Here is a 7,776-nt window from a genome sequence, read left to right as displayed (position 1 = left end):
CGACTAGGGAAGTAGCACAAACAGCAAAATGTGGAACTAAAAAAGGTTATCTTACGATATCTTAACTTAAATACAGTATGCCATTCACAGCATGTGTTGATTAATACATTTAGAACACACGCAGTCATACCTGGACAACAAGAACTATGAGCTGCTGTGAGTGGGTTTCTCGCTGCTGCTCTATTTTGTGTTCTCATGCGGGTGATTAGGGTCAGAACCATCATTTGCTTCTATCACACTCAACAGTTTTCACAACAATATGCTAACCGAGAATGAGCTAATCAGTTCAGGAATCGATAGATTTTGTATATTTAAGTAGTTGTGAATTAATAAATAACTGATGGTAGGATATAATTTATTGGTTGATAGTGTTATTTGTGCTGAGTGTTGGAATTTTAAAACTCAGACAGCATGAATTCCAATTAGATATTGAAACTGATACATTCAATATCAAACAATAAGAATAATTGTGATTATTAAATGTAGAAAAAAAAACAGGAATAAGAAGTAACGAGTATAGAGCTTATTTACCACATTCTGGAACACTTTTAGATGTTATGTTACCTATATGTACTTCATATCCCACCCACTCAGCTCTTGTTGGCTTGAATCCCTCATCATCCACTTAGATTATCATTAGAGTATGCATAAGTGGGATTTCCAAGACTGCATAACATCTTTAAATCCCCCCCCCCCCCCCCCACACACACACACACACACACATTGGCGCCCCCACACAGCACACCCATATTGCCACCCCCATACAGTATTTTGGCAAAAATTATGTACAAATAGAACAGAAGTGAGCACTGTGATCATATGATTTAATTTTTTTAACCAAGGAAGTGCAAAATGTGTTTGCCTACAAATTTAACATTTACAAGTCTGTTATCAAAATACTCGTGGGGGACGCCAATATTTGATCCCCTAAAAAAACCTTTGGTCTTGTATGTGGGTAATTTAAAGATAGGTTTGTCTGATGATGCCCACTTTGTGAATTATCATGTGGTGCGACTAAAAATAAATAACCAATTTAGGACTTTTATTTTGAAATACGTTGAAAGACAGAAGTTTGTAGTCAAGACCACATAGGAGTAGCTATAAGGTTTGTGCTGTATCACAACTATGTTGAAAGAAAGAAAGAAAGAAAGAAAGAAAGAAAGAAAGAAAGAAAGAAAGAAAGAAAGAAAGAAAGAAAGAAAGAAAGAAAGAAAGAAAATAAGAAAGAAAGAAAGAAAGAAAGAAAATAAGAAAGAAAGAAAGAAAGAAAAGAAAGAAAGAAAGAAAAGAAAAGAAAAGAAAAGAAAAGAAAAGAAAAGAAAAGAAAAGAAAAGAAAAGAAAAGAAAAGAAAAGAAAAGAAAAGAAAAGAAAAATATAATTTTCTCCAACAAATACATATTTGTATTATAATTTTACTTGTGTGGTTAGCTAGCTTGATTTGTTTAGATCAGTGGTGTCCAAACTACGGCCCAGGGGCCATTTGCCTGCCGTCCATTTTTTTTCAGTGGCCAGCGACATATTCTAAAAATGGTATTTGACTCAGTTCAAATAAAATCAACAAAACAAAAGATGGGCAAAGTAAGAAGGGAGAATATCGAAAAACAGGTGCCATTAAAGGTTATTTACTAAACTAAAACTAACTAAAACTAATGAAAAAACTAAAACTAAAATTTAAAACAATATTGTTACCGAAATAAAATAAAAACAAAAATACTTTTTAAAAAACGAAAACTAATTGAAACTGCATTTTATGTTTACAAAACTAACTAAAATGAACTATAATTATAGCAAACAGCTCCTTCGTTTTAGTCTTTGGTCATCAATTTAATGCATGAGCCTTTGGGGATGATTTTAAATGTGATTTTTAGATATTGCGCACAAATAATACACATTAAAAAAAAACAAAAAAAACTACTGTAATACTAATACTGAAACTAACAAACCAAACTAAAACTAAGCATTTTTAAAGAATAAACTAATAAAAACTAACAGAACCACCATGAAAACTAATAAAAACTAACTAAAATGAAAAATTCCAAAACTATAACAACCCTACTGCCATATTACAAATAAATTGTTTTATATACTGTAACATTTTTCTAAATATGCAAAAGCACAACTAAATTATTTGTACAATTTTTAGGACTAAACACAATTTTTCTTCATAACATTATGTGGCCCTTGCATCCTTATGATTTTCTGTATGTGGCCCTCAAATGAAAAAGTTTGGACACCTCTGGTTTCGATGGCAAATTGAAAATATTATGTGATACGACCAACTATCATCTGGTGCTATTCCATTGTAGAAAGTTTTCCATGATAGATGTGCTCAATTAAAGATGTCTCGAATTGTAGATAATCGTAACTAATTATAAAGAATAAATATGTTATATGCTTTTATAATAAAATTAACTGTGCATGGTCTGGTGAAATCTTCATCCGTCAATGACCCATGTATAACCAATGTCATAAATCATGTAAACAAAAAATGTCCACTATGAAAACTACACAACAGCACAAGACAAAGCATAAATGCTGAACTACAATACTTATTACATGACTACCAAAACCAAATTACCGGTAGTCACTGGTATCGGAATACTCTGTCAGACACATCAAATCCAAGATGGTAACTTGAAGCCATTAATGCAGTTAGCCTAGCGGTCAATAAATACACACCCTACCTCCTCTCTCTTTCACACCCACACAGCTCCGCCCACATCGCACACAGGAACATCTAGTGACATGTAAGGAAACGCATCCCTTGCCTCTATAATTAATAGAATGCAATATGAGTGTTTCCCTCTCAATGTGGAACGAGAAAGCCAACGTGGTTTGGGAGAAGAAGGATTTCCTCCGTCTGTCGATGGAGCGGGGCTGTGACAGCAGCCTGTCACCAAAGCTGCCTGGAGATGGTGTTTTGCTGTGGATTGCCCATGATGGACAGAAGCTTGTTCAGCATCCTCTTTTGTGCCACAGATGTCAGGCTGTCCATCTGTGTCCTCGACAGCCTGTCCGCCTTCTTAATTTGTCCAGGCGAAAAGTGACCCTTATCCTAATACTGCATCGCCAGCACATAATTAACCGCATACATGAGGTGATTGCAAACATAGACTGGTAGAATATTTGCAGCATTTTTTTTTTTGTTTTTTTTGCAGAAGTTAAAGAATGCCAGTCTTCAGTGTTGGCAGCCCATCCTAGCCTTTAATGTAGCCGTACGCCGACATATTTGTTATGAACAATCATCACGGCGTCATCATATATGCACACTGGTTTAAGCTGAGGTCTGGGACATCACAATGTCAAATATCTTTTTTGCATTTATGTGAGGCCAACAACAGCATCGAGAAGATGTCAAATAGAATATATTGTAGACTTGAGTCAGCACATCAAGCTCATTATAGCGCTATGTCATTCTTGTCATTGGCTATTGAATTAACATTAAGCTAAAGGTAGAACATGTGGGGAAAAAAAGTGTTACATTTTAACTAGACTCTTTTTCTGGCTACAAGCAGTAATGTGGTTTACTCAAGAAGAGAATAATGAAGACAATTTAACGTGCTTAAGTTTTTGCCATTAAAGCAAAAGTGCTCGTATGTATTTATCACACTATCTTTCAATTGGGAGTGATTGTTAGGTCTTTGTTTGGCACTTTTGTTTTGTCAGGAATAAGACAAGGGAAAGGAGCCAAATGCAAGATTGGAGGCAAAGAGTTCTACAACGACTCACACTGTTTAAAAAGAGGCAAGGTTCAGTAAAAACGCAGACAATCAGACGAAGAAGAAATATTCACAGGATGTGAAGCTGAAAACAAGGTCAAGAAACAAACAGTGTCAGTTCTTACGTGTACAGAGGGCTATTGAGAAGAGTGCTGCAACATGACCACGCGGGTTCAGTGAACTAGCAACGAGACGAAATGAGACACGGATTACATACACAAGGTTCATTACCAGTACCAAAACCTAAACTTACTTTCAGAAAAGCAGCATTTTTTTTTTTTAAGGAACAGTAAACATTAAAAGTACATCTCGACTCCTAATCGCGTAAAAGTCACTCTTAACACATCATAGGTTACTTCAGTCCGGCAATTTACAGTAACTTGAAGGTCTCTGCAGGAGAGGAGTTCCGGGATGTTGGTGTTGAAACAGAGCAGAAGTCCATAAACAGGATTCGTGCGCAGGTCCGTGCACTGTTGATGTGATCCAGGATGAAGTGAAGCGAGCCCCATGTTGACTGTCATCAGCACCAGATTGTGTGGAAAGTTCTGCTCCTTTTTACTTCAAAGACTTTGAATAACAGGTCTCAATGTGCCGCTGCTGGCTCTGTTGCAGATTCTGTTGGACATGTGGGTTATTTAGAGTCTGTTTCTTTGTCAGACCTCATGCAAATGGTTCAAATACCATCTTGATAGTCTGTTTAACAGCCTCCCCTCAAAACTTCTAAAATCTGTCTTTGACTCTATTAGCCCTTATATCCTGAAGCCGATAAATACTTCATTGATCTCGGCTGTGTTCCTGACATGCTGTCGTTCAGGCCCTCCTAAAAAAGCATGGCTTGAATTCTTCAGTGTTGTCTAACTATAGACCAATCTCTAAATTGCCTTTTATCCTTTTATCAAAGGTCTTGGATTTTTTTTTCTCATTTACAGTGTCACTTGAATTCAAACAAAATAGCAGAAACATTTAGTCTGGTTTTAAATCGTGCCATAGCACAAAAAGGGCACTAATGATATACTGTACTTCAAACTGCTTTTAGATCTCACATCAGCTTTCGATACTGTGATCATGAGATTTTCTTATCAAGGTTAGACTTCCATCCATCAATTTTCTGAACCGTTTATTCCTCACATTTACATGTTGGAATTAAGACGCTGCTTTCAAATGGTTCAGGTTTTATATCTTGCTGGGAGGCATTTTTTTTTCTGTGACTGGCCCTTTACATCAGCCAAACCACGCGTGTGGAGTGCCCCTAGGCTCTATGCTAGGCCCGGGTTTGTTTTCCATGTTGCCATTCGGCTCAATTTTTAGGAAATATCAAATTTCCTTTCATCGCTTTTCTGACCATATACAGATATATATGCTGCTCACATCCAAGGGTGACTCACTCCAGTCTTTTCAAAACACTCTCAAGGAAGTGATTTGTTGAAATTAAATTTTCTGAACCTCAATGAGAACAAATCTTAACTAATTGTTTTTTGTTGAACCTGAACATTCCATTAACCTTTTGTTCCTCACAGTTTCTGTGTAAAGAACCTTGGCATCATGATTGACGGTTCTTTTAAACTAAATAAGCGGTGCACTGGTAAAAGCATATTCACTGTCTTCCCTCATTCCTTCTCAAGTCATCTGCACTTTCACAATCACTCCTTTAATGTATGCCTTGATGTCTTGCATTTATACGTACACTCCCAACCTGCACCAAAATCACTCCCTTGACCCACTTAACTCATCTTTCTAGTGTGACTCGGGCTCACTACTTTGAACTATCCTATTTCTTTCATCCTGTCTGCTGGCCCTCTCTGATCTTCATTTCTTTAAGTAAGGTAACGATCACAAAGTTTACATTTCCAGTTTTGTATTCAAAACCATTTGAATGTCCAATCAATCATTTTGTTGTTGTTTCTTGCAAAAATAGATGTCAGACGGACTCATTGGGGAGATTACGTTGTCTTACCCAAACCTCAAAATGATTCTTGATCTTGGTCTTGCAGTTCTCTTCCTACTTCTGAATTTCTTTACCCTCACCTGTAAAAATTACTGACTCTCCCCCCATACCACCACTCATTTGCCCACTGCCATGGCATAAGTAGATAATCATTTAGTATCCAAATCCACTCTGGTCTATTCACAAGGCATCTGTGCTTACCTGTTGGTGTCTTCTTTGGTCCAGCTTTCGCCATTTTTGTTAACGTTTGTTTTCGACTACCACGTCAAATATTTTTGCATGTTCTGTTTAAGATTAATAGTTTGTTGCAAGTTTTTAGCCATAAATGCATGATATTATTCCAATTAAAAAATGTTGGTTGAAAAAAAGGTTTGAGTACGTTTCCTACAATTTCTACTCCTCTTCGTTTTCTCCTCCTGCTTTGTCAAACCTGAACAACGAAGACTGATGCATGCTGTATCAAATGTTTGAACTCCAGCCTGGACTCTATGGAGGTGGGAAAAAATACGAGTATGAGCACAATGAAGTATGAGATCATAGATGTCACAATCATGAGCAAAGCCTAAAGATCTGAAATGGCACTCACAAAAATCCAGAATAACCTGACAATTGAGATAACTGTATTACTGAGTATCAAATTGCTGAAATGAGTTGAGGTTCAGAAATAAGGTTTTAGGCACTGATAAAATATGCTTAATGCAACAAATGTGAATTACTCACCTTGTGTACTTATAATTCATCCACAGGTAACATAACATGGCTGGGGGGCCTCACCAAATAGCTTTTCCCCCCGCTTCTTACCTGAGTCACATTCAGTTATGGTTTGTTTGGAATGAAATGCCCAAATGTCAAGAGTAACAATGATTGCAAGTACCCACAAATGTCAAAAGGCACTTTCAAACTTAAGAAAAGTAATGACTATTATTACTGGCAAGTAGAAGTCCAGCTTCTCCTTACTTGTCTTGAGTGGTTGATTTTCTTCATTTGGACAAGGAAAGTTGTTTTTTTTATTTTTTTTTATTATTATTATTTTTTTTTTATTTTTTTTTGGCGCACTATAGGTAGCAGTCCCATCATTTTTATTTGTATTTAATTTATCTGCCAAAGTGTCTCTAATTAGCTGGGTAGGCAAATAGTTTGTTGCTGTGCGTCACCACCTGACATCTGGCTTTTGGGCTGTTTGACTACCACTTCCCTTCTCCCACTTCCTGCTTGGAGAAGTGAAGCTGACACTGTGGATGATTTTGCATCCACTTCTTTGAATAGCACCTGAGAAAGACTTTCTTGGAGACATTGTTGTGGAGAATCAACATCAGTCCATCAACAAGATGGACTGAGTCTGATACTGATTAAACCAACATTGTAGTGTATAGCAAGTATTGTGCGTTTAATATCGCCCATTTGGCAGCCTGGATATCTGTGGTTGAAGGGAGAATAGAAGTTTTCTTGTCTCTGTCTGAGGCAGATACTGACTCAAGAAGACCACGTTTTCAACGTTAAGACATGCTTTTAATCAAAAACTGTCACGTTGTCTGAGGAGCAGCATGTAATCTACCAAACTGCAAGGGAAGGTAGAACATACATCACCCGCTGCGGATTTTAATACGCTAAATCAAAAACTGGAGGTTAGAAGCTACAGAAAGTGCACTTGTGTCTCAGCGAAGGTCACTCCAATTATGTTTGATGGAAGTGCATCCTCATAAGCCACTTTTCCATAAGAGGTGTCTTATGAATATAAATCAGAATAAGAAGTCAGTGTGTGTGGTCGGATGAAGGTAACTGTCTAGTTTTCACAGTAGTGACAACACTTCCAATGTCAGTGTGACAGAAGAGGACAGAACTTCCATTTGCTGGTACATTTAAATCTGAGCAAGGCCATGCAAATGGGAATATAGTGGCCAAATTTTACATGTTCTCCTATGAAATGAATGTTCAAAAAGACTTTCCCTATTCATACACAATTTGTTTAATTACCTGAATAATCGAGCTATTTGTGACTTTTGAATGAAAGATCAGCCATGTTCACAAAGATAAACAGAAACAGATTCTGATTCATTATTTTGAACTCATATACATTACTACATAGGCCTACATTATTAAAACAGGTATGT

This window comes from Festucalex cinctus, chromosome 7 (assembly GCF_051991245.1).
Source record: "Festucalex cinctus isolate MCC-2025b chromosome 7, RoL_Fcin_1.0, whole genome shotgun sequence".
Lineage (NCBI taxonomy): Eukaryota > Metazoa > Chordata > Actinopteri > Syngnathiformes > Syngnathidae > Festucalex > Festucalex cinctus.
Note: the sequence above shows the minus strand (reverse complement) of the source record.